The following is a 25,832-nucleotide window of genomic DNA, read 5'->3' on the forward strand; positions in this document are numbered from 1 at the left end:
AGGAAGGAAGGAATAGGAAGAATAGGAAGGAAGACTGTGATAATTTTAAAATGCTCCTAGTGGTGGTGGTGGTTTAGTTGCTAAGTTGTGTCCGACTCTTGCAACCCCATGGACTGTAGCCTGCCAGGCTCCTCTGTTGATGGGATTCTCTAGGCAAGAATACCAGAGTGGGTTGCCATTTCCTTCTCCAGGAGATCTTCCTGACCCATGAATGGAACCCCGGTCTCCTGCATTGCAGGCAGATTCTTTACCAACTGAGCTACAAGGGAGGTCTCAAAATGCTCCTAAGGACCTGGGAAAAGAGGAAAGTATCCTAGGGTCTTTTCTTTCCAGTTCCCCAAATAATTTTCTTTCTTGGATCTGCAGAGAAAGCGTTTCCTTTGTGGCCCCAGACTGTGGCCCCAGTCTCCTCCCTACACCTCTGCTCCTCAGCAGTAAGCCCAGCTCTGCTGAAATCACCACGCCCAGAATTCTCTCCCTCAGCCCACTGGCCCCACGGCATAAACTGTTTTCTACCCTCTATTCTCCTAAAGAGAATGTGAGGTCGGGGGTTACCAAGTTCCCTAGCCTTTTCCTCCTGTTCTCCTAAGGAGGAACTCTCATTTCTCCTGGGTCTTTGTTCCTAGCTGCTTCGGTGGACCGTAGATACATGGACTGAGGGATACATGCGCGGAAGAAGCTTGGCAGGTAGGGAGATACACAGATACGGAGAGAAAATCCTTCCCTCTGCTGCGCCCCATTGAATGTGGAAACAGCATGGTCAATTTGATGTTTAGGGCAGTGGCCGTCACATACATACAAATCCTATATATATATATGCATATAATTCCAGTTCCAGTTTCTCTACATCCTACATAAGGCAGGAAGCGGTCTGGTCAAGCTAACCTGTTGACTGCGTGGGTCTGGGCAGGAGTTTGGCGGTGGGCGGGGGGTGGGGCGGGGTCTAGCTCCCGGATGAGGCTCACCTGCGCTGAACCAAGCTCTAGGCCAACAAGCCTTGACAGGATCAGACTGGAGCGGGCCGGTTCTGGGAAGCCGACTGCGCATGCGCGAGAGGCTCTCGGCTTTCAGGGGCAGTTCCTAAGCCCCCTGTGCGCGGAGAGCAGGCAGGTGTCCAACTGTAACTGAGGAGGAAAACAGTTTGCCACCATTCTTCCCTAATATCAGATATTAGGGGGCAGGAGGCCACTCAAATGAAGCCCGCCTGAAAATAGCCGGCGCTGTCTACTTCTACGGCCCTTCTCTCTCCTGCCCAAGCCGCTGGTGTCCTTCTCCTCACGCCGCTTACCTGAGGGCGGATCTCGTCAACCACCACCCACTCCTGTGCACTCAGAAGCCACTGTCCCTGCCACCCTCACTTGCCCGGTGCTACCCGTGGCCAAGGTAGGTCTGGTGTCCCAGCCCTGCCTGCCCGGGCGTGGACGAGAGGGTGGGTATCGGGTGAGTGGTGGGAGCAACGCAATGAAGGGGCTATCATAAAACTGGTGCTGGAATGTTCCAGGGAAAGTGGGTATGGGTGCCACGATGGGGATATGTTTCTTGGCAAGAAACTTAAAAGTTCAGGCTCTAGGAGTGAATTGAGGTAAAAAGTGCACCCATTTTTGGAAGGAGTAAGCTTACTTCACAAATCCATCACATATTTAGGAGAACAGAAGGGAAAGCTGAATTTCTGACAGAACACCAGTTGACCATTCATGTCCAACTAGCAAACAGCGGTGCATTCTACGGCATCGTCCTCCCTGTCGTGCCCTCAGATGCAGATGCAGGCACCGGGTGCTGTAAGGCTGTCTCATGCTCCGTCACGCGAATGGAATTGGATCCTTTTCAGGACTTTGCCTTCAGTCAAAGTCAAGTCATTCATGCAGGGGGAATGCGCGGGGTGGGGGAGTTCAGATTCGTCTAGTGAAATACCAAGAAAATCCTCAGAGATGGGGATATTTAAAACAGCCACCACTCCCAGAACCTAGAGTTGCTTGGAAAGAACTGAGGAACTTCCCTGGTGGTCCAGTGGCCAGGACTCCACCCTCCCAGTGCAGGGGGTGAGGGCTCCATTCCTGGTCAGGGGACTAGATCCCGCATACCTAACTAAGACTTGGCACAGTGAGGTTAAGTAAATAAGTAAATTTTTGGAAGTGTATATAAATGTCTGTGTGTGTATAAAGAGCAACTGAACAACTAATTAGGAAAAAAAAGAGTCAAAATCAGGAGTTTCAGGACTTGAAAGATGACTTGGTTGGGGGTATGGGGGGGTGGTTAAAGGGACAGACTTCCCCTCAGCAACTAGGAGGGTCACAGAAGGAGCAGAAGCCATGCCTGGCAAAGAAGATGAGAAAACCATGAGTCCTTAGGAGTCCTGGTTCAGCTCATTTTTACTTACCATGGTGTTATAGAGAACAAAGATAGGAAAATGTCACTGAGGCAGAGTGAAAGTTATAAGCAATTGTAAACTTTATGTGACCTTCCCTGGTAGCCCATTTGTAAAGAATCTACCTGCAATGCGGGAGACCTGGGTTTGATCCTTGTGTTGGGTCGATCCCCTGGAGGAGGGCAAGGCAGCCCACTCTAGTATTGTTGCCTGGAGAACCCCATGGACAGAAGAGCCTCGTGAACTGTGGTTCATAGTGTTGTAAAGAGCGGTACACAACTGAGTGAGAAAGCACAGCACAGCACAAGCTTTAGGTAAGACGTGTATGTGTGTGTGTGTGTGTGTGTTTGTGCGCGCACGTGCATGCACGCGCGCACACGCTCAGTCCTGTCCGACTTTTTCCGACCCCATGGACTATAGCCTGCCAGGCTCCTCTGTCCATGGGATTTTCCAGACAAGAATACTGGAGTGGGTTGCCATTTCCTACTTCAGGGGATCTTCCCCACCCAGGGATTGAACCCTCATCTCTTGCATCTCCTCCATTGGCAGGTGGGTTCTTTAGCATTGTGCCACAGGGGAAGCCCAAGCTAGGTAAGATCAGATTAGATCAGATCAGTCGTGTCCGACTCTTTGCGACCCCATGAATCGCAGCACGCCAGGCCTCCCTGTCTATCACCAACTCCAGGGACTATTTTAACAATGAATATGACCAAATTAAGACTTCTATGGACTAATTCTCATTTAGTCCATTATCAAGCTGTTTATAAACAAACTATCATTTCCTGTTATGCTTTCCATTCTGAACTTTTAGAAATCTTATCAATGAATAAGTTTAGGTATTTTTTTTTTTAGTGTTTTTGTGTTAATGGGTTTGTGTTTTTCTTTTTTCCCCATCCTTTGGACCAGTACCAGAACTAGATAGAATGGAAATAATTTCATAAATGCGCTTGAAGCAAGAGAGTATGTGTTGATTTGTGTTTCACAATCACAAATACTTGTTACTACTGTGGGTTTTTTTGGTTCACTTGTTGATATTTTGAATCATAAAAATAATTTGGATTATAACTTCCATTCCAAAACTCAAAGTGGCAAAAAGAGCAGATTAGTTCACACATTTGGAAAATGCCTTGCTCCTCACTTTCCCCTTATTTTTTGAAAGACCAAAATGATCTTTCAGATTCCAAGATCTCAATACTTTATATAAATGAAAATACACATAAACCAACATCTTACCTGTCTGAAACAGAAAGTGCTGTTAAATGCCTTTTAGAGAGAAAGAATGAAAGTCAGTAGTTTGTCTGTGTCTTCAGCTGCTTTCCCAATATCTAGTCTGTCCTGTCCAGGAGGAATCCAGAGCAACATACTAAATCAAGTTTAAGAGATGGATTTAAGCTGGGTGGTAACTTGAAAGTTTAGAGAGTTTGACTCATATGGTTGTTGTGTGTATAAATGATGTATTTTATGAACCTTAATACTAGGTGATACAATCTCATAAACATTTATTGGTGGTGGTGGTCAGTCACTAAGTCATGTCCAACTCTTTGTGACCCCATGGACTGCATGCAGCGTGCCAGGCTTCCCTGTCCTTCACTTTCTCTCAGGGTTTGCTCAAATTCATATACATTGAGTCAGTGATGCCATTCAACAAGCTCATCCTTTGTCGTCCCCTTCTCCTCCTGCCCTCAGTCTTTTCCAACATCAAGGTCTTTTCCAGTGGTTTGGCTCTTATATCAGGTGGGCAAAAGTGTCGGAGCCTCAGTGTCAGCTGTTCCAATAAACATCTATAGAAGCGTTCAAATAACCTTAGATTAGACAGCAGACTTCTTTTTTTTCCTTGTAGCACTTTATTTATTTATTTATAACACCAAAACATTTTGTATTGGGGTGTAGTCGATTAACATTGTTGTGATAGTGTCAGGTGAATAGTGAAGGGACTCAGCCATACATATACATGTATCCATTCTACCCAAGCCACCCTCCCATCCAGACTGGCACATAATATTGAGTAGAGTTCCATGTGCTATACAATAGGTTTTTGTTGGTTATCCGTTTTAAATATATTAGTGTATACATGACCTTCCCAAAGTCCTTAATTATCCCTTCCCCTCGGCAATCAGGAGTTTGTTTTTTAAGTCTGTAAGTCTTTTTCTGTTTTGTATTTAAATTCATTTGTATCATTTCTAGATTCCACATATAAGTGATGTCGTATGATATTTGTCTCCTTCTCGGTCTGACTTACTTCACTCAGCATGACACTGTCTAGGTCCATCCACATTGCTGCAAATGGCCTTATTTCTTTCTTTTTAATTGCTGAGTAATATTCCATTGTATACATATACCATATCATCTTATCCATTCCTCTGTTGATGGACATTTACCATGCTTCCATGTCTTGCTATTGTAAACAGTGCTGCAGTGAACATTGGGGTGCATCTGTCTTTTTGGGCCATGTTTTTCTATGGATATATGCCCAGAAGTGGGATTGCAGGGTCATATGGTAGCTCTATCTTTAGTTTTTTAAGGAGCTTCCGTACTGTTCTCCATAGTGGCTGTACCAATTTACATTGCCACCAATAGTGCAGGAGGGTTCCCTTCTCTCCACACTGTCTCCAGCATTTGTTGTTTGTGGATTTTTTTTTTTTATAATGGCCATTTTGACTGGTGTGAGGTGGTATCTCATTATAGTTTTGATTTGCATTTCTCTAATAACTAGCGATGTTGAACATTTTTCATGTGCCTGTTGGCCATCATATGTCCTCTTGAGAAATGTCTATTCAGGTCTTCTGCCCATTCTTTGGGTTGTTTGTTTTGATACTATTAAGTGTCTAGGCTGTTTGTAAATTTTGGAGATTACTCCCTTATCAGTCACATCATTCGCAAATATTTTCTTCCAATCTGAGAATTGTCTTTTTGTTTGTTTATTGTTTCCTTTGCTGTGCAAAAGCTTTTGAGTTTAAGTAGGTCCCATTTGGACAGTGAACTTAAAAAAATTTTTTCCTACATTTTTTCTTCGACTTCCTTGTTGATTTCTTGGAATCCTGGAAGTCTCTGAACAACAGTTTTCCCAAGACTCTGAGGCAGTGGTTACATCATATAAGAATCCATTATGTAATTTTATCTTTATTCTGGTTACATTTCCATTATAAACAGTTTAAGCATGTACACACACACGTCTATATATCAAAGACTCTATCCCTCATAAACTGTTTTGCCTTATTCATAAGCCAAGACTGTGTACAGTCAAGGATCAGACAGTTCTCCAAAAAGCTATTAGGGAAAAACTTTGGATTTAAAGGGAAATTATTATTCATCAAACCTTTAGAAAATTCTCAAGCTACAATTCACCCTTAAGTTCAAAGAGTGGCAAAATTAAATATCGACATTTTAATCTTATTTTTCCTTTATTCTTTGTAAAAAAACAACAAAATTTATATGGTTTTGCTTATTCTAAAGCTTACTTTAATAGCATCTCTTATGTTCCTGTTCTCTTATACTGCATTTCTGAGTTGTTCATTTACAATGTACCTGTGTTGTGATTTCGCACAATTTTTTTATGGAGTATGTTATTTTATTTCTAGATCTCTGATCACATTTAAACACTTTAATCTTTCTGTTCAGGTAGTAACTTTTTTCTTCGATGTTCTGCAGAGGAAGTAAGCAGATTCTCACAGATTGAATGTTTAAATGTGTCTTCAGAACATGCATGGGAAAAAGAGAGTGTAACTGTCACATTTTTAGCAGCAAAATACTTAAATAGCACTTGTTGTTAAGCCCATTAAGAGACACCCCCATCCTAAATTACTCAACATAAAACTATATTCTTATGAAAAAAGAGCAAAACATAACAGGAAGGTAAGATAAGTGTCTCTGAGACATGTCAGGTCCTGATGTGTATTAACAAATATCAGTCAGTTTCTGATTTAGACTTTTAAATTACAGAAGGAAGTTTGTTTGAAAGTTTTCTATGTTATATTTGGAATACTTAGAGTAGTTTTAGAATATATTTAGAATTGGTTTATGTTGTTTGGGAAAAATAAGTGGTAATGGTCTGCAAAGCTGCCCTGTCACCAGCTGGGTCTCAGAAACAGTGCTCTGCCTTCACCAAGCTTTCTGTACTTTCTGCTGCTAGGTAGACACTAAGGGTGGACAGTGAGAGACAGAAGGAAGAGAATGCACCAACTTCTCTTCTTATTTTGGTCCTCTTATCACCCATCAGCCACTTCAAATTGGGAGATTACTACATAAGCATCTATATTCCTAATTTCTCTTGAAAAACTGGAAAATCTCATCATATTGAGCCTGAAAACCAGTAGCATCAGCTAAGTCAGCCAAGCTGAGAAGCAGCTGATCCCATGAGTAGACCATCTGCTCTTGATTTTTTCCGCAGTCCTTACCACTCCCTAATATCCCACCTGTAAAAGCAAATGTTGGTTGCTCTTGATGAGTACAAATAGCGAAAATTGGAATCACTGTAAAGTTATGATCAAAAGCCAGTGAAAATATGAGGGGAATGCAGGAACCAAGAGACTATTATTAAAATGACAAGCATTTGATTGAGGTGGATGAAAAGGGATCTAAAAAGAATGCAGATTCTAATTGATTAGCATTCATATTAATTGGTTGCTACAGCTAAGTCACTTCAGTCGTGTCCGACTCTGTGTGACCCCATAGACAGCAGCCCACCAGGCTGCTCCGTCCCTGGGATTCTCCAGGCAAGAATACTGGAGTGGGTTGCCATTTCCTTCTCCGATATTAACTGGAATTGATGATATTGTTGAGAAAGTTGGCTGGAGCCAGGTTGCTGATTACAAATACCAACTGCCCGAATCACATGATGGATATTGGTTTACGGAAAGATGTTAGCGTTAGATTTTGCAAAGCTCTATAGCTATCCTCAGATTGTGATGAAAGAAAGTGAAATTGAGTTGCTCAGTCATGTCTGACTCTTTGCGACCCCATGGACTGTAGCCCACCAGGCTCTTCTGTCCATGGGATTCTCCAAGCAAGAATACTGGATTGGGTTGCCATTCCCTTCTCCAGGGGATCTTCCTGACCGAGGGATCGAACCCCACCCAGGGATTGAACCTGGGTCTCCTGCATTGCAGGCGGATTCTTTATCGTCTGAGCCACCGGGAAAGTCCAGGGAAATCACAGTGTGGTATGTGCCTTCAGTTCTGTAATTACATTTTGGCTGCTTCAGATCTATATTAGACCAATATTCAGATTATACAGTCACAGTCTGAATCTCCCAGTGGTATCTATTTCTTGAAAATTAATTAGCTGGGCTTCCCAGGTTGCAAAGTGGTAAAGAATCTTCATGCTAGTGCAGGAGATGAAAGAGATGTGGGTTTGATCCCTGAATAGGGAAGATCCCCTGGAGTAGGAAATGGCAACCCACTCCAGTATTCTTGCCTGGAAAATTCCACGAACAGAGGAGCCTGGCAGGCTATAGTCCAGGGGGTCGGGAAGAGTTGAAAACGACTAAGAATGCGAGTGCGCACACACACAATTAGCTACCTTCAGTTTAACTCTGGCTGATGAATGAGATACCCTTTATTAGGGACAGTTTGCTAAATAGGAATTTCAGTTGTCATATTGAGTATTGTTTGATTTTACTCAGTGATAATTCCTACACCACTCCTCCTTCCCCCTAATAGGGATTTCTGTTCATATAATTTAACCTCTTTAATAAAGCCATATGTTTTCCTAATCCAATTATGATAATCTCATTCTTCTTGGCTGTTCATATTTTAGTAATAGGTATGATGCATTTCTGGTTAGTGCAAGGAATGAAATCTTCCGGGGAACTTTGCGAAAATTTTTGTCACAATTAAAAAGAGATACACAAAAACACTATTTTCACTAGATGTTCTTTTGTCTGATTATGATATAAGGTAGTTAGCCTAAGGACAAGGCCATATCCCGAAGAATGCATTGTAGAATGATAGAAAGATCCTTAGTCCTTCATGATGTTGTTGAGGCATTGAATTAAGCAATCCTGAAGCTGCCTCACCTGAGAATATCTTATATAAAATAATAAATTTCATAAGGCTTCAGCTAGTTAGGCCAGGATTTTCTGTTTCTTGTAGGTGAAATCTTCCTAGTGAATATACTGGGGAAAAATCTTCATTAGTGAATGATTTATAGTTAGAGGGTTTGTCAGATTAAGTAGAAAGGTCTTTATCTTGGCCTGTCTCAGAAAACAGATTATCCTAGAAAGGAGAGAGAAAACTGAATGATGGGAGAAAGATAAAAGAGAGTCAATAAGATATAAATATTTGGCAAAACTAATACAATTATGTAAAGTTTAAAAAAAAAAAAAAGTATATGTAAAAATGTGGCAGTAGCCTGGACCAGGAGTCAGAACATACTCTGACAAAGTCATTCAGATTAAAAATTTTAGATATAAATATTCCCTCTAGGATTGTTCAGATAGTTAATGTAGATTGTGTTTCTGATGAATTTTGAGTACTTCCATGTTTCTTAAATTGGTGATCCTAAATTATTAATGTTAATTCAACAAAGTTCTCTTATCTAGCCATCACTAGTGACAGGTTTCTATTGAACTTAACTTCAGTAAAATTTAAACATTAATTAAAGATTTCTATGAATTAAGCTTCTTTTATGAAACTGATTTGTTTAAAATCCCAATATTTCATCAGGTTTGCATACAAAATAAAGAGTCTTGACCCCAGACTGCATACTTATTATTAGAAATGTTTGATATGGTTGGTTCAAATTTAGGGCTAGAGAGTTCTTTATCATGATCAATTTCACATTCCTTCAGAGGCAGGTATACGTGTGCACATACATACATGAAATCTATTGATAGACAGGTAGATAGATAGAGCTATATGTCTCTTAGCTCAGCTTCTCTGTGCTATATTCTATTCTGTTTATGAAAAACGATGTAGTGTGCCATCACATCATTTGACAGAAACTTTATATCACAAGTGAGAAATTATGTGGGAGGAGGAGAAATGTATTCTAGGATAAGTTAAATAAATGACAGGTAACTTCACTGAAAATATAAATAGGTGTATTTAGGATCGTGGAATTAGTGAGGGGAGGGGCTCAGTGCTGGTTCAGCAGCAGCCCAGCACAAGCCTGTAGACTATGGCCGGTGGGCCAGATCCAGCCTGTGGCCTGTTTATGTGGTGCATAAATTAAAAGAGGTGTTAACATTTTTAAATATTTGGAAAAATTAAAAGGTTATTTTGTGACATAAGAAAATCATATGAAATTAAAATTCCAGTTTCCATAAATAATTTTATTGGTATAGAACCATGCCCATTGTTTGCATGTTGTTTATGGCTGCTCTCCCACAGTTGAACAGGTGCAACACAGATGCAGTGCTTCAGAGCTTGAGATATTTACTATTTGGCTCTTTACAAAGGTTTGCCAATCCCTGGCCTCAACCAGCAATGGCAGCCCACTCCAGTACTTTTGACTGGATAATCCCATGGACGAAGGAGCCTGGTGGGCTGTGGTCCATGGGGTCGCTAAGAGTTGGGCACGACTGAGCGACTTGACTTTCACTTTTCACTTTCATGCATTGGAGAAGGAAATGGCAACCCACTCCAGTGTTCTTGCCTGGAGAATCCCAGGGATGAAGGAGCCTGATGGGCTTCCATCTATGGGGTCGTACAGAGTCGGACATGACTGAAGCAACTTAGCAGCAGCAGCAGCCGCCTCAACCAGTGCATCTCAGCCTTTAATGTGCATTGAATCACTTGGGGGTCCTGTGTAAAGGTGCAGATTCTGATTCACAACGTGTGGGGATCCTGAGTGTCCACATGTCTGAAGTGCCGAAAACCATACTAGAAGTTACAAGGACCTGGTGCAGAATCAGCAAATTTGTTCTTTAAAGGGCCAAATAATAAGTATTTCAGGATCTGTAGGCTTTCCATTTTTTCTTTTTTTACAACTACTAAATCTTCAGGGGAAAGTACACATAGACTACATGCAAAAGAACAGGAGTGACTATGTTCCAGTAAATGATTATTTACAAAAGCAAGCTTTGGATTGTACTTGGACCACAAGCTTAGTTTACTGATAACTGGCCTAGAGTGTTACTATCTGGTGTCCATTAAGAAATAGGCATTGTCCTACCCTTAACTTGCTTCCTAGTTCCATTACATGCACCAGTAATAATGCTGATGAAGATAACAGTTAACTTTTATTGGGTGATTATAATATGCCAGGCTCTATATTAAGCACTCTGAACTTTCTCTTATTTTAATCCTCACAACAAATCCTAGGAAGCAGAGACTGTCATTATTTTGGCCTACAAATGAAGAAACTGAGCTTCAGAAAAAAAGTAATTTGCTCAAAGTTGCCACAGCAAACTAATAGTGGGCCTGGGATAAGACATAACCCATGATTATCACATGGCTGTTGGACTATTGGATTACTGAGTGGAACATGTATGCTCATAGAAGTTCTGCAAGCCAGCAGACTGGACTGTCAGTATACTGGCATCTTTCTTTGGGGATCTTGTGCTCACAGACCTGAATAATAAAAGGTGAAACATCTCTTTCGAGTAAATGTAGGTGTCAGAAAACTGGATGTTTGGCTCAGGGAGGGCAGAGCTTTCTATTTTATGACAGATTTAGCACCTTCACTGCACATTCTTGAAGTTAAGGCTCAGAGAGATCTCAGCAGCCACACTTTCATAGTCTTGGATTTTTGATGCTCTCAAAATTAAATCGATTTACTTTATAATAATGTGTTATTTTAGGCACCACATAGCACGGCCTTCTGTTTTCTTTGTGTGCTTTGGAATTTTCAGTTATACAGTGAATGTTCTTTCTAACGACTGTGACTGAAATTACATTTCACTTTCCAAATTCCTCTAGACTTTTTTCCTTTTTCTTAGCTACAGTTTCTAAAGTAGAGAAGTAGACCTTGATTCTGGTCTAGAATTTAAGATTAGTTTTATCTGTCTGTAATGTTACACTCATTTGAAAAGACTCTGACGCTGGGAAAGATGGAAGGCAGGAAGAGAAGGTAACAACAGAGGATGAGTTGGTTGGATGGCATCACCGACTCAATGGACATGAGTTTGAGCAAGCTCTGGGAGTTGGTGATGGACAGGGAAGCCTGGCGTGCTGCGGTCCATGGGGTCACAGAGTCGGACGCAATTGAGCGACTGAACTGAACTGAACTAAATACCGTTATTTCCCTGTAAATTAGTATGTTAGGCGTAGGGCGCATATCAGCATAACAGTGTAGTAGATTAATAGACCACTGAGAGCAAATGTATTGTAGATAGAAATGCTTTGAGGAAAATTTTCTGGAGTCTCAGACACAATATTCTTACATTACAGATAACATGTAAAGATGAATAATTGTGTCATTTTTATGAATCATCTGTTTAAAAACTTTATATCACTGCCATGATGATTAGTAATTATTTTCACTTTATGAGCAATTAATGTAGGTTACAGGGCAAGGAGGAATGTAGCAAAGGTTTCAAAATCCTAAGAATCTATCATCTTAAAATTTTAGATGGGGAAGGGAAGGAAATATGGCACTAAACTATGAAATCACACAGAATCATAGATTCTTAGAGCTAGAGCTTTTGATGATCTAATATAGCCATCTACATACCCTTACTTTTCTATGTAAGTCCAAACTGATTAAGTGAAATTCTTAAAGCCATTTGTTTCTCCAACACAAATATATTGGAGTTTCTTCCCTGAATCTGGGAATATGTGTTACTTTCCTAGGTCTGTCATAACAAAGTACCACAAACTGGGTAGCTTACACAACAGACATTTATTGTCTCACGGTTCTGGAGGCTAGAAATCTGAGATCAAAATGTTGGCTTGAAGTCTGAAGGCCCTTAGGAGGAATCCTTCCCTGTCTGTCTTAGCTTCTGGTGAAGGCCAGCAATTCCTTGCCATTCTTTGGCTGTCGATGTATCACCCGTCTCTGCTTCCACCTTCACTTGGTGTGTTCTTTTTCTTTTCTTTAAAAAAAATGTGTTTATTTGGCTTAGTTACAGCACATGGGGTCTTCATTGTAGCATGCGTGATCTTTCGTTGTGGCTTGGGCTTGGTGTAGGGCACATATCAGCATAACACTATATATATTAATAGGTCACTAAGAGCAAATGTGCTGTTAATAAAAAATGTTTTGAGAAAACATTTTCTGGAATCTCAGACACAGTATCCTCAGATTATAGATAACATGTAAAGATGAATAATTGTGTCATTTTTATGAATCATCTGTTGAAAAACTTTATATTGCTGCCTTGATTATTAATAATAATTATCACTTTATGAGCAGAATGTAAGTTACAGTGCTAAACATCCCCACATGTTATTTTCTCTGTTTCTTTGTCTTCACATTGCTGCCTTCTTCTAAGAACACCAGTCATACTGGATTGGAGCTAATCATACTCCAGTATGACTTCATCTTAACTAACTATATTTGCAACAACCCTATTTCCAACTAAAGCCACCTTTTGAGGTACTGGGTATTAAGACTTAAATATATCTTTTTGTGGGGGACACAGTTCAACCATTAATACAAAGATGCAAAGTTATTATTGCTGTTTCCCATGCAGATCTTACAGTGTGGGGAAGAAGGTATATGTGGATCTAGGAGGATACATGTTTTAATAGCGCAGTATGCACAAAATGCTGTAAGATTACCACAGTGGGAGCAACTACCTTTTTCTAAGTGAAATGGCAGAGGAAGGCTTTCGAAGAGAGTTGCCATTTGAATCAGGCTTTGAGGGACAGATAGGAATTCATTGACAAAAAGATGCCAGGTGGGAGGGACACATCAGGCAAATAAATGGCTTTGGGTAAAGGCATGGAAATAAGAGTGAATAAAGTGTTTGTTTGCTGTGGTTAGTCCTAGCTACTCTTTATTGAGTAATTGTGTTATTGAATATTAACAACAATCCCTTAATACTCATTTTGCAGATGGGAAAACTGAAATTTAAAGAAATTAAGCACTTAATTTTAGTTCACATGTCTAGGAGGTGTCTACTGGGATTAGAACTGGGAGAGTCTAATCACACAATCTGTTTTAGCCATTGTGGTAAAAATTACAGTTCAAGGTATTTAGGAGTGCATAAATGATGGTTAAAGGTAAGGCTGAAGAAATAGGTTAAATATGAATTGTGAAGAAGTTGTTTCATCACTTGATTTACCTAACAGAAATTTGGTTTATTTAATAGAGTTTGAACTTTAAGTACAATAGGCAGTTGAACACTTGCTGTAGCTTTAAGGAAGGTATAAATGGCCAGATTCCTGAAGGGTGGTGGGTGGTTGCGGGGGAGGAAGATTGGAGGCCCAGAGGCTTGAGAGGAAGCTACAGTTGCCAGCCATGTTAGAAATAATGAAGACTGAAACTAGACAGAGATAATGGGGTGAGAGTAGGTGATAACTGACAAGAGAGACTTGACAGTTGAGACCAGTCACATGTTAATGCTAAAATCAGGGTACTCTATTGTATCACCTTTCTTGCTCCTTTGACTCTAGTGTTGGAAGTAGAAATGTTTCAACTCAACGGATTAAAGCAATAATTTCAACCCAGAATCCTAACATTGGAAAGAGTCTAGTATGTCTGAATGCTATTTAATTAATTATTAATGCTAAAGCTATTTAAACAGTTATAGAAGACATTTGTTTTTAAATTCCAAAGACTGAGTTAACATATTTAAAAGTAAACTTCATAAAAGTGACAGAAAATATTTTGTCAAAATGCCCTGATGCTATCTCATATATCTTTATTAAGTTATAATTCCTTTGGGTTGAATTCACCCAAGTGTTACTCTGGGTATAGCCACACTTTGATAGCTCAGTTTATTCTACTAAAGCTTGTAATTTTTAAAGATCTGCTGTTTCTTAACAATAGTTTTAAAGCAGCCCAGACAATAACAACTATCCAACAGGAAGTTGAAATTTACCACAGGAACATTTGTTAAAATAAGCTGCATTTCCCTTAAGTGAATTTCTTATATTTTGAGGAATTACTTGATGCAGGTGTCTGGTGCCACCACAGACCACACCTTGTGACTTGCTTCTCTTAGTGATGTTTGGCCAGTCTGTGTGTACTTAGCAGCCTTCTCCTAGCACTGCCTGGGGCCATGTGATACAACTGTCATCAGTCAGATGAAAGCAAACATAAGCAATGTTTGTGAATCTTTTTTATACTTTTGTTGCAGGAAGGAGGACCCCTTCCAGGGCCTGAAACTGGGCTCTTGTCTAACACTTGGAAATGAATTGTCTGAGGAGACACATGTGCTGGCAAAGCAAGAGATTTTATTGGGAAAGGGCACCCGGGTGGAGAGCAGTAGGGTAAGGGAACCCAGGAGAACAGCTCTGCCACGTGGCTTGCAGTCTCGGGTTTTATGGTGATGGGATTAGTTTCCCGGTTGTCTTGAGCCAATCATTCTGACTTACGAGTCCTTCCTGGTGGTTCATGCCTTGTTCAGCCAAGATGAATGCCAGAGAGAAGGACTCTGGGGGGTGGTCGGTCGGACATGTGGTGTCTCATTTTGACCTTTCCCGAACTCTTCGGGTTGTTGGAGGCTTATTAGTTCTGTGTTCCTTACCAGGACCTCCTGCCATGAAACAACTCATGCAAATGGTTACTATGGTGCCTGGCCAGGGTGGGTGGTTTCAATCAGTGTGCTTCTCCTAAGACTTTTAGTCCTTAAGTTGAAAGTATAATATCATGTATTTGGGGGAAACTGAGACATAAGCTGACATACTCATATACACACTATGTCTCACTAAGTGAAAGTCTAATAAATAATGAAAAGAATGCTAAAAATCCTATTCGAATTGGTTTTATATTACACAGTGGAAACTGAAGTTACCTGAAAATGACAGGCATTATTAATCTAGTATTCTCCCAGGTGCCTGAATGCAAAACCAAACATACATTGTGTGGGAAGTGTATGTCTTCTTGTGATGGAATCTCAACTTGGTATCTTGCATCATTGCTAGATAAAAAGAATTATTGGAATGTTGATTTATAATGTTGAGACTAAATTAGAATTCAGTGTTGTTAAGATTTGAAACAAACAGCACTTTAAACTTTAAGGAGTTTAAAGTTTTGGTATTTCATCACTTCTGAGAGACCATTCTTTTTATAAATTAGTGTTTGGTATAACATCATCTCAAAGGACAGGGAGATGGAGAACAGGAAGAATTTTTCTTTGTTTAGTGCAAAGGCACTCCCAAAGAAAAATATTAAAGATAAATAGTAATACAAGATGCTGATGGTGCAAACTCACTTGACTAAGCAGTGCAAGCATGTTAATATTGTGATTTTTTGATTACTATTAAAATATATAATCCAACAGGTGGAAAAACCCCTGACTTATTCTCAGTGTCCAAGCTATGGCTGCTAACATGAAGAAAGGCTCTGCATCATATAATGTTCCGATGGACTTACTGTAACTTAGGTCTGTGGGGGTTTCTAGAACTAACATGTCTGCATCAGAAGGTAAGATCAGCTGGGAGGAGCTTCTTCCTTTGCTTAACAAAGTTCCTAGAATCTGACAGGGAACCAGCCTGGAATCAGATGGCTCAATGGGGCCTGTGATGATTTTTTCATAGTAAAGAGTTTAATCATGCAGAGAATGATCATATAGATGTGTAGTCCACATGGATAAGCTGCTTATCCAGAGATCCCTAGCAGTTTAAAAATGGGTCTAGATGAGGGAGCTGGACCTAGAGCCCAGAACTAAAGGGAGAGGAGACATAGGGTAAAGCACTTTCAGAGACCATCACCTCTCAGATCCTGGAGAAAATGACGGACAAGTTTGGTTCTGCTTGGCCCATTCAGAGATTCACTTGATTTGCTTTCAGTTTGGGCTAGACCCCCTCATACCTGGACACTCTTGGATTTTAGTGATATAAAACAGAGCTTCAATCATTTAGAATCAAGAGCATATGTGCAGGGAACACATTTGCATTTCAATCCCCCTCTGGTCAACTGCCATTCACTCAGAATCCAGCCGTGGTACATGACACATGACCCTCACAGATGATTAAAAAGTGGTGGACACAGTATCTACAGATTTTGATACTCATAGGAGTCCTGGAACCAATTCTCCACATAAACTGAGGGATGATGACTCGATTTCTTTGAGGAAATAGTATATAAAAGGCCCTGGATGTTATAACCTTAGATTCTGATTTTTTAAATAAATTACAAAGAAAAATGCTACACAAGTGAAGCTTTACTGTTATTAAAAAAAAAAAAAAGTGGTGGACACAGCTGGGTTCACACCAACTGGCTCATATTCTATCCCAGTGGATTCCTAAATGACTATACATTGATCAAGTTCATGAACATCACTGGTGCACAGAAAGCAGTAACATTTCTGGTATCTTGTATGCTCTAAGAAAAAGTCATTTGCCATTTATAACTTTTCAGAGTTAAAGTCATTGAAGTAATATTTAATTTGTTAAAAATTAAAGAAAATTAATAGTGTTATGGGGGCTTCCCAGGTAGCTCAGTGCTAAAGAATCTGCCTCCCAATGCAGGAAACGCAGGTTCGATCCCTGAGTCAGGAAAATCCCCTGGAGTAGGAAATGACAAGCCACTCCAGTATTCTTGCCTGGAAAATCTCATGGACAGAGGAGTCTGGCAGGCTACAGTCCATGGGGTCACAAAGAATTGCACATGACTTAGTGACTAAACAGCAACAGTAGTGTTATAGTGTCTATGATTTCACAAAGATACTCAATTTATTTTAAAAGAAATTAGAGAAAATTTGTAAATAATGGCTAGGTGAATCAGAGAAGAGGTAAGGGTTCACTGATCTGGAGGTCTTGCCCTGCTTGACCTAGGAAACTGTTCTTACGTGTTACGTGGAGAATAGATACCAGTGCTCTGCAGGGCTTGAGTCTGAATCTGCTACCATAAATTCAGTTCTGAGCTTGGATGATTTGTTTAAAGCAGTTATATAAAATGAGACAAAAAGATACTAGGACAGTTGGTTAAGGTTTCTGAAAACCACAGAACAAGACAATTCATTGAGCAGAATAAATGGGATTTGGAATGATCTTTTTGCATCTGTAACTATTGGTAGGGGAAAAGAGAATTACCAATTTTCCAACTGTTTGGGATGAAACAACAATTTCTGGGATTCACAGTTCATATCAGAGTTGTTTAACCAGCAAAGTGCTAAAGTGATTAAATATGGAACCATGAAGCTAAAGCTCAAGAAGACTGGTCAGAAACGTTTCTGGAACGAGCCTTTGGCTGTAGTAGCTATTTCTGCTCTGTTGGTCAGTGATGAAATGCGCTACGGTCAGTCTGTTAAATTATCCAGAGGAAGGTTTACTTTGGTGGTTTTAAGGTATCTTCTTTCAAAATTTTGATGTGGCAGCACATCCCTTCACAGCTCATTTCCTGAGGGATATTGAGCAAGAGCCAAATCAAGGAAAAAAAGGAAAGTTTAAACTCTTTGACCTCCCTGTGAACCCCTGTCCTTGTTTAAATATATAAGACACTCTCATAATCTGGTTTATACTGAACGCTGCCACAAAGGTGCTGAGTATTTATTATGCAGAGATCCAGGGCCTAGTTTTCAGCAGAAAAATAAGAGAATATGCCTTGAGCAGCATTGTGCTTTCCTCAATTGTGAAGCTAAAGCCAAAATGAATAAAACAACCTTGTTTTTTCTATAAAAATTTAGTTGGAGAAAATTTAGTTTATGTGCAGATGTATTTAGTATCTTTTTGTTGTCCATTAGGAATTTATAAGAGCTCATGTCTCAATCATTATATTATGGTGTCTCTTCAGATCTCAGTTTGGTCTTTACTCCATCCAGGAAGTCCTTCCTGACCACAGCTGTCTCCAAATAATATTGGCCCTGGGAAGCTGTCTCCTCCTCTTCTCCTCAGGGCATTTTACACTTACATTTACTCTAATTTCTATTGATGTGACGACAGTTATCCTTTGAACACACAGATCTGAACTACGAGAGTTCACTTTTCTGAAGATTTTTTTCACTGAATGTGTATTACAATACTACAAGAGCCACAGTTGGTTGAATCCTTGCTTGGTTGAATCTGGATGTGGAACCATGGATATGGATGGCTGATGATAAAAAGTAGTGGACATAGCTGGTTATAAATGAAGAAGTTATAAATGAATTTTTGACTGCTCAGGGGTTGGAGGGGTTTTGAAGGCCCAAACCCACTGTTGTTCAAAGGTCAGCTGTATTGTCTTCTGACTTTTTCTGTCTTTCTTTGACAGAATCATGCCAAATGGCTAATAATGTAACTACTATATTTTTTGACATACACAGTTACTCATAAGATAAATGTATTCTGAGGAAGTCAAATTGCAAAATCAATAAATCCTCAAAACAGGGGAGGGACAGTGGGAGGGGACTGGAGATCATGGAGAGACACTAACTGTTTCTGAGTAAAGTGTATGTAATTCTTTAAAAGACATTACTACAAGCATTAAAATAAATAGAATTATTTATAGGTAAGTCTAATAGACTATGATGTGATTGGCCTGTATTCTTTAAATTTAATAGTACTGATTCCTGAAATTCTAAAACAATTGGTTAAAAAAGTATAAAATATTTTAGAGAGATTTTTGGTCAAAGCTGAATTGTATAATAGGTTTTATTTTCTTTGGTATTTTGTGAAAGAGTCAAAGAATAGCTCTGACCAGTGGTGTACTGGTAAATGTTTATTAACTAGCTCTCAGGTTTGGGGGTGCTGGGGTGAGTCCTGGTTCATAGAATTTGACAATTAACATGGTGTAAATCCTCCCACATGGACAATTTAAAACTACCAAGGGGCCCTCGATCCGCTCTAAAACCTCCTGAAAGTTTAATAATTGGCTTGTAAAAATAGGATTGTCAGCTCTAGTATACTGGCTAAGGCTCAGAGCTTAAGAGGGTATCAAACTAGTTACCCAGTGTGAATATGGAATCTTAAACACTCTGCCTTATGACCCTCCAAATACTTGTAGAGGAAGGGAAGACATAATAGGGATAAGAATGGGATAGTTTTACTTGTGCACAGAGAATGTCACCTGCCATGTCAGTAAACACAGGATGTTGGGGCTCGCTGGCCGTCAACCACTGCAGCCGCTCTGACTGAAGGGATTCACGATGGAAAACAAAACCAGATACTGGCCCCAGATAGTGAAGGTGCGTATCAAAGGAATGATTTCAGTGAACCCAGACTCTTACATCTTCCCATGTACAGGAAAGTGCTAAATTCATTGACTTGAGATGTCTGGTTTTCTTTAATTAACAGCAACCTTTTGATGTTCTGAGTTTTTGCTGCAAAAACTCCTATATATCCTGGCTCCCTCCTTACCTCTTCAGAGCAGTCCTTTAGAGCTAAAAGGCTGACTCCTGGGCTTAAGTGTAGAAATTCCACTGAATAAAACATAATTCTCAGCTTTTGGGTTGTGCATTTTTTTTCAGTTGATGCACTGTATTTTCTGTATGTAGATTTTTATGTCAAGTATGCCAAAAAGTATATTAACTTGAGTGAAGAGTTCCTTAAGACTTTGAAATAAATATTAAATGTGCCATTAAAATATAAAGATTTTGGTATTACTTATAGCATGTTGTTGAAAGTATAATTTCAATAAATGACCATGGATAAGCAATTTCCTGCTAGTCACTAAACTTCTTCCTTTATTACTTTTTAATTTCTATCCCTCTGTTGTTTCCTCTTTGGCATCCTTTTCTCTTGAATCAGTCTCTCTGCATCAATGCCAATTTACTTCACCAAAACAAATACTCTTAGGAAAGCTCTTTGTCAGCTAGACATTTTACAATGTGTAAATAAAATGATTTTTTTCCCCTCCTGCAACACCACTCTTTAAATGAAAAGAACATTATAGGGATATTGCCAGTCCTGTGCCAGAGATTTGGAAATTTTTTGAAAAATAACCTCTGAATAATCTCACCCTATCTAGATGTGTTAGTCATTTAAGGAAAAGAGATTTAAATGTTTAATCAGCCAGAATTGAAAGTTGTAAGTAAAAGCGTCTTAACTTTCTTCATTCCTCTCAGCAGCTCAGGTCTGAGACTTCGAAGGTGTATGTTGACTAAATTCACTGCCTCCTGAGATTTTTTTTTTCAATTGGCACCTGACAAGGAGTACCTTCATGATAAATGTTCTCCAACATGGTCCTTATTGTTCAGTCACTCCATCGTGTCTGACTCTGTGACCCCATGTGTAGCCTGCCAGGCTCCTCTGTCCATAGGATTCTCCAGGAGAGAATATACTGGAGTGGATTGCCATTTCCTTCTCCAGAGGATCTTCCCAATCCAGGTATCGAACCTGCATTGGCAGGTGGATTCTTTAACCACTGAGCCACCAGGGAAGCCCAATGTAAAGCTACTACTGTTCAAAAACTGTAGCCAGAAGTCCACACAAGGTCAGCTCTGATCCTACAAGCATCTTTCTGAGCTTGGGAACTTGCTGGGAGCCCAGATTTCTAACCAAAGCCACTAATCAAAACTTACAATGCAGGACTTCCCTGGTGGTTCAGTGGTTAAGAATCCACCTGCCGATGCAGGGGACATAGGTTTGACCCCTGGTCCAGGAACTAGGATCCCACATGCTGTAGGGCAACTACTGAGCCTGTACACCCTAGAGCCCGTGCTCTACAACAAGTGAAGCCACTGCGATAAGCCTGTGCAGTGCAACACAGTAATGAAGACCGCATACAGTCCCCCCGTAAAAAAAAAACTTAGAATGCAACTGTGTCGGACACAGGAAATTCCATCAAAAGTGAGATATGCTTATTAAATTCTGATCAAACCTCTTGTAAACTATTTTATGAAATCCAGCACTGACCTGATTTCCTATAGGAAAAAAAAAAAAAACCCACAAGGTGTATGATTAATCTATTTTTCTCTACCAGTGTAGGGGTAGTTAGAAAGGAGGACCTTTTCGACACCAAAGAACTCTCAAGTTACTGAAAGATGGGCAATGTTTGATTAACAGACTGTTGTGGTTGAGCTACAGAACTAGTTTCCAGCCCAGAGTAATTCCAAATCTTAAAAGTTCAGCAACTGAAAAAAAAAATTAATATCGTGGTTAAGTGGCTGATAGATCAGGCTGAGGCTTTCATAAAGGGCTTTCTGTAGCACTGCTAGCAAGAGTGGGAACATTAAAAAAAAACAAAAACGAGATTGCCAGTGCATTGTCAGCTTGACATCAGTCAAGACAAATCTTCTGATTTTCCCTGAATGCCCAACTGCTTCTACCCCATTGCTCCAAATGGCAGGTGTTCAAAGGCACTGAAGTCCCAGTCTGATGTTCACTGCCATCTTTCCACACCTGACCAGGGGACTGCGAGCATCCGGGGGCGGGGTGAGGGAACCACGTGGTACACATATGCCCACACCGGTGCCTTCATCCTTGGGGACAGGATGCTCTCGCATCCTTGGGCCCAGCGGCTGTTGGAGTTCCCAGCACATCACTACTGGAGCTTCCAGTGCAGAACTGGAAACCAAACGAAAATCCACAGAAACATTTCACTCTACACTGTTTTCAGATGTTCGGTGAACTATAAGCACTTGGGTAGAATTGAGATCAGATTTTCAACTAATCAATGTGAACTGAATTATGAATCAATTTCCATGTCAGAGCTGAGAAAGGATTTCTTCGGTCCCTGAAGAGACGCCAAATGTATGACTTGGAAGAAATGATTGTTTTTATTTTAAACACATCACAGCAGGTACTTAGGCAAATAAGAGCTCATTTTGCCTCCTACTTAACCAGGAACTGTGGAGCAGTAAGAAAGGGTGGAAAGAAATGCTTCCTCCTGGCATTTCGGGGCTGTCCATCTTTATTCCCTGAGAAGAGCCTGACTGAACCAAAAGCCATAAAGAACCACTTTGTAGGCTCTGAAACCAGGGTTAAACCAATTCCAAAACATGCTCCAGAAACGCAAGAGGAAGAATCACTGATTCTGCATGTGGCCATGTAAGATCATTCATTTGGAGAAGTAAAATTCTGGGATGTTTATTCAACCCAACAGTCTCCTGATGTAGGAGGCTATCTTCAGAAATAACTTTGTTAACTGAAATTTATCCACAGTTGACAAGGAGGAGAAGAAGGAAGTCACCAGCCATCTGGCCACGGATTCCACTGGAGACCCATCTGAGTGAGCTGTCTCAGATGCTTCTGAGTTTGCAGCCACAGGGATTGGAGGGCTGCTGCCATGACATCTCAGCTGCAGTAATGCTGTCAGAAATCACCTTCCAGTCTGATGGGTCTCACAAAGCAAATGAGCCAGAGCCCAATTATCTACACACACGCGCGCGCGCGCGCGCACACACACACACACACACACACACACACACACCTCTCTGGATCTATTATTTTCCAACTGCATCATATTATTTTTTGATAATCCTCTAGCAATTCCACTTCATGAAGTTCCTACACCCGTTTTTCCCTGGCACAACATGTAGGTGAACCCCTGAGCAGTTGCATGAATTCAGAATGTTTAGAAACAGTTGCTAGGATCATAAGAAGAAAACTTAGGAGTCCCAGCCAGTATTTGCATACTTAGCCCTTCCATGTGTGTTTGCTCACTGCTTTTTCGTGAACGGTGAGTAAGAAAGTCAAAATAAGCTGCTTCAATCAATTCCAGTCTGAGCATGTGGAAACTGCCAGAAAATCAAGGCTATGAGGCTGGAAGTTTGGAAACCAGTGTTTATATCTTTTCCTTTTGACAGTTACCTGTTTCTTACACTAAAATATGAATCTAAAGGCATTAGGATGGATGCTATGCCTTCTTACTAACCAATCTCCAAAGACGTAGCTCCCCATCTCACCCGAACTGTCCCTGACAATCCACGTTTTCTAGAAGCCTGTGACATGCTAGGAGCAAACCCAGATTCTGAGTTTATGTCTGTGTCCAAGGACCTACCCAGCTAACTCTGGGTCACAGTAGGAGCCAGCATGTTTGGGCCTTGAGTATTTAAAAAAAAAAAAAAAAAAAAAAAAACTATGGCCAAGAAGTAGATTTACAGAAGGAGACATAATCAAATAAACCTTTGTGAGTCTTCTTTTTTTTTTTTTTTAAAGTTCATATTATTTTTAACTTGCTAAATCTTTTCTCATCTATTCTTGTTTGCTCTGACACAGGAGAGGCAAAATTGTGATAATCTAGAATAGGGAAAGATAGTTCTGAAAAAATATTGTATCAGAGAAAACTTAGAAAAATGACACTTTTCTTTAGAAGGTCTTCAAAAGGTAAAAACAAGTTGAACACGTTGATTTTTAAAATTTTATTTTGTAAAGCATTGGAACTCTCCCTTCTCCAAGGAACTTAATACTGGCAGAAAGACTTCCTTGAAACACAGCGTGAGTGATAATTTTTCTCTTTACCTACAAGGAAATCATTATCCATGTTTTTCTTAATCCTTCTGCATTGGCTGTTTGTCAGTTGGAAACATTGATAGCTCTCATTAGTGAGTAGGTATTAAAATAGCCCATTTATTGAAAAGAAAAACAAGCAAATACACATTTTGAAGAGGTCAACCAGTCATACAATGCACTGTTGGGAATTTTCCATTCACTTATATTTTTGTTTCTGTGTATATTGAGAGTACTCTGATTCTTCATGAAACTGTTTGTTGTATTATTCTATTAAACAAAATAAAGCAGTTTTCAATCTTAGCTACTTCGGTAGGAAAAGAAGAAAAACAAAACTAATTTCTTGGCGGATGGTTGGAGGAGAGATCATGGTACAACATGAACTTGTTTAAAAGGAAAGAAGGTGGGGTGAGCTGATAGCCTGAACTAGTGTACACAAAGCCAAGTGTTAAATGCTCAATAAGCTTTTCTTCTTTCCTTGAATTGAGAGTGTCAGGTTCTTAGAACTGTACTCTCTCCATAGTCTAACCCCTCCCCACCAAAACAAACAGTAAACAAACAAACTACTCATCTAGGGAGATTACTAATCAGGTGGTTAGCAGGTTATTGATTACATAAATGATTTTGTCCCTCTTTAATTTTCTTCCCGGATTTCCTTTAGTAGCATCCCTCATTATTCTATAACGCCTTTTGAATTTCTCCTTCATTCTTGAGAGACATCAATTAGAGAAATATTATGTCAGTTGATAAAGGTTTGCTCCTTCTTACCCATATCTGCATTATGTAACAGGATTCTTGAAGGTGGAAATTCTTCCTTCCTCCCTCAGTAAAGCATCTGAAACCAAAACTACTTGTCTTCCACTTCCCAACCCCCTGCTCACCATGAATGAGAGGGGAAAGTACAAAAAAAGCACTGTTGTTTCAAAGAGTTTATTAGTCTCTGATCCAGCCCTTGCACATTTTGAAAGGAAAAAACTACTATAATTGAGAATATTCTGTTACAGAAGAGGAATATCTGTTTTCCAGGTGTATCAATAGTGGATATTAAATAATAGAGGGGAAAGGTAGTTCTAAGAAGAATAGTAGGATCTTAAAAAACAAAAAAGAAAAACAAATAGTTGCCTTGGTTCTCTGCATCTGCTTATTTTACAGCTCTGCACCTACTTTCATCTCTGCTGCTATAAGGGCTACACGGTTACTTCAGATTTCTGGAGCCAAACCTCTAGGCAGATCAGCAGTTAAACTGTATTGAAAAACCACAGAAAGTAACATAAAAAAACCAAACTAAAATTACCCGAACAAAAAACTATTTAATCAAGTGAAATTTTCTTGATTTCTGCTTTTCTGAGTAACTATGTCATTACTTAAACATCATGCTGCCTTGTATCATTAGTGTGTGTTTCGTCTCTCCATTGACCTTAATCTTCAAATACAGTGTTTCCTTTCATTTAGAAGGGTTTGAATATTCCCATCCCCTTATTTTTTAACAGACTTGCTGCTGGGAGAGATTAACTGTTGCCCTAGAAACATGAAAAACATCAATTTCCCTGGAGCAATATCTCAGTAATTTCAGCACTTAAATCACAATGTTTAGTTAGAGCTAGTTCAATAAGTACTTGAAGGTTGATTAAATGACCATTAAAGACCCAAGAGCAACCAGAGTGAAAAATCTCCGAAGTAGCAGATCACCCATGTCAGCAGCTTCTTCCATTCAGAGACCAAGACCATTCCTTTTAAGACTGCCTAGAAAACATACAATTGTCATTTACTAATGGAAACTGCAGAATTAGAATTATCCACACTAATCCTATGCTTAACACAGATGTCACGTATATAAATTTTTCTAATACTTTCTAAATGTGCATGCTCAGTCGCTTCAGTCATGTCTGACTCTCTGCAACCGCATGGACCCATGGCCTACCAGGCTCCTCTGTCCATGGGATTCTCCAGGCAAGAACGCTGGAGTGGGTTGCCATTTCCTTCTCCATTTCTAAATGTGACATGGTCGAAGCATAGATAAGCATCCATGAGTGTAGGTATGTGTGTGTATGTGTGCTTAGTGTATAGAATCTCTTTGATTTTTTTCCCCCCTCTCACTTTTTGGTGTAACT

General features: G+C 39.9%; 2 long non-coding RNA genes across 3 annotated transcripts in view; both read left to right on the forward strand.

Moving 5' to 3' along the window:
• Positions 1–973: 973 nt before the first annotated feature.
• The window catches only part of LOC129640876 (uncharacterized), a 155,069-nt gene continuing 130,210 nt past the window's right edge, over positions 974–25,832 (forward strand). The window contains exon 1 of one of the 2 annotated variants that reach the window (XR_008709014.1): positions 974–1,383. This is a non-coding gene — a long non-coding RNA (uncharacterized LOC129640876). The remainder of the gene's footprint in view (positions 1,384–25,832) is intronic. The other variant, XR_008709013.1, reaches the window with a different exon arrangement.
• On the forward strand, positions 2,487–23,322 carry LOC129640878 (uncharacterized). The gene is made up of 2 exons (XR_008709016.1): positions 2,487–2,679; positions 22,435–23,322. It is a non-coding gene; the product is annotated as an uncharacterized LOC129640878 (long non-coding RNA).

Source organism: Bubalus kerabau, unplaced genomic scaffold, assembly GCF_029407905.1.
Source record: "Bubalus kerabau isolate K-KA32 ecotype Philippines breed swamp buffalo unplaced genomic scaffold, PCC_UOA_SB_1v2 scaffold_50, whole genome shotgun sequence".
In the NCBI taxonomy this organism is placed as follows: domain Eukaryota; kingdom Metazoa; phylum Chordata; class Mammalia; order Artiodactyla; family Bovidae; genus Bubalus; species Bubalus kerabau.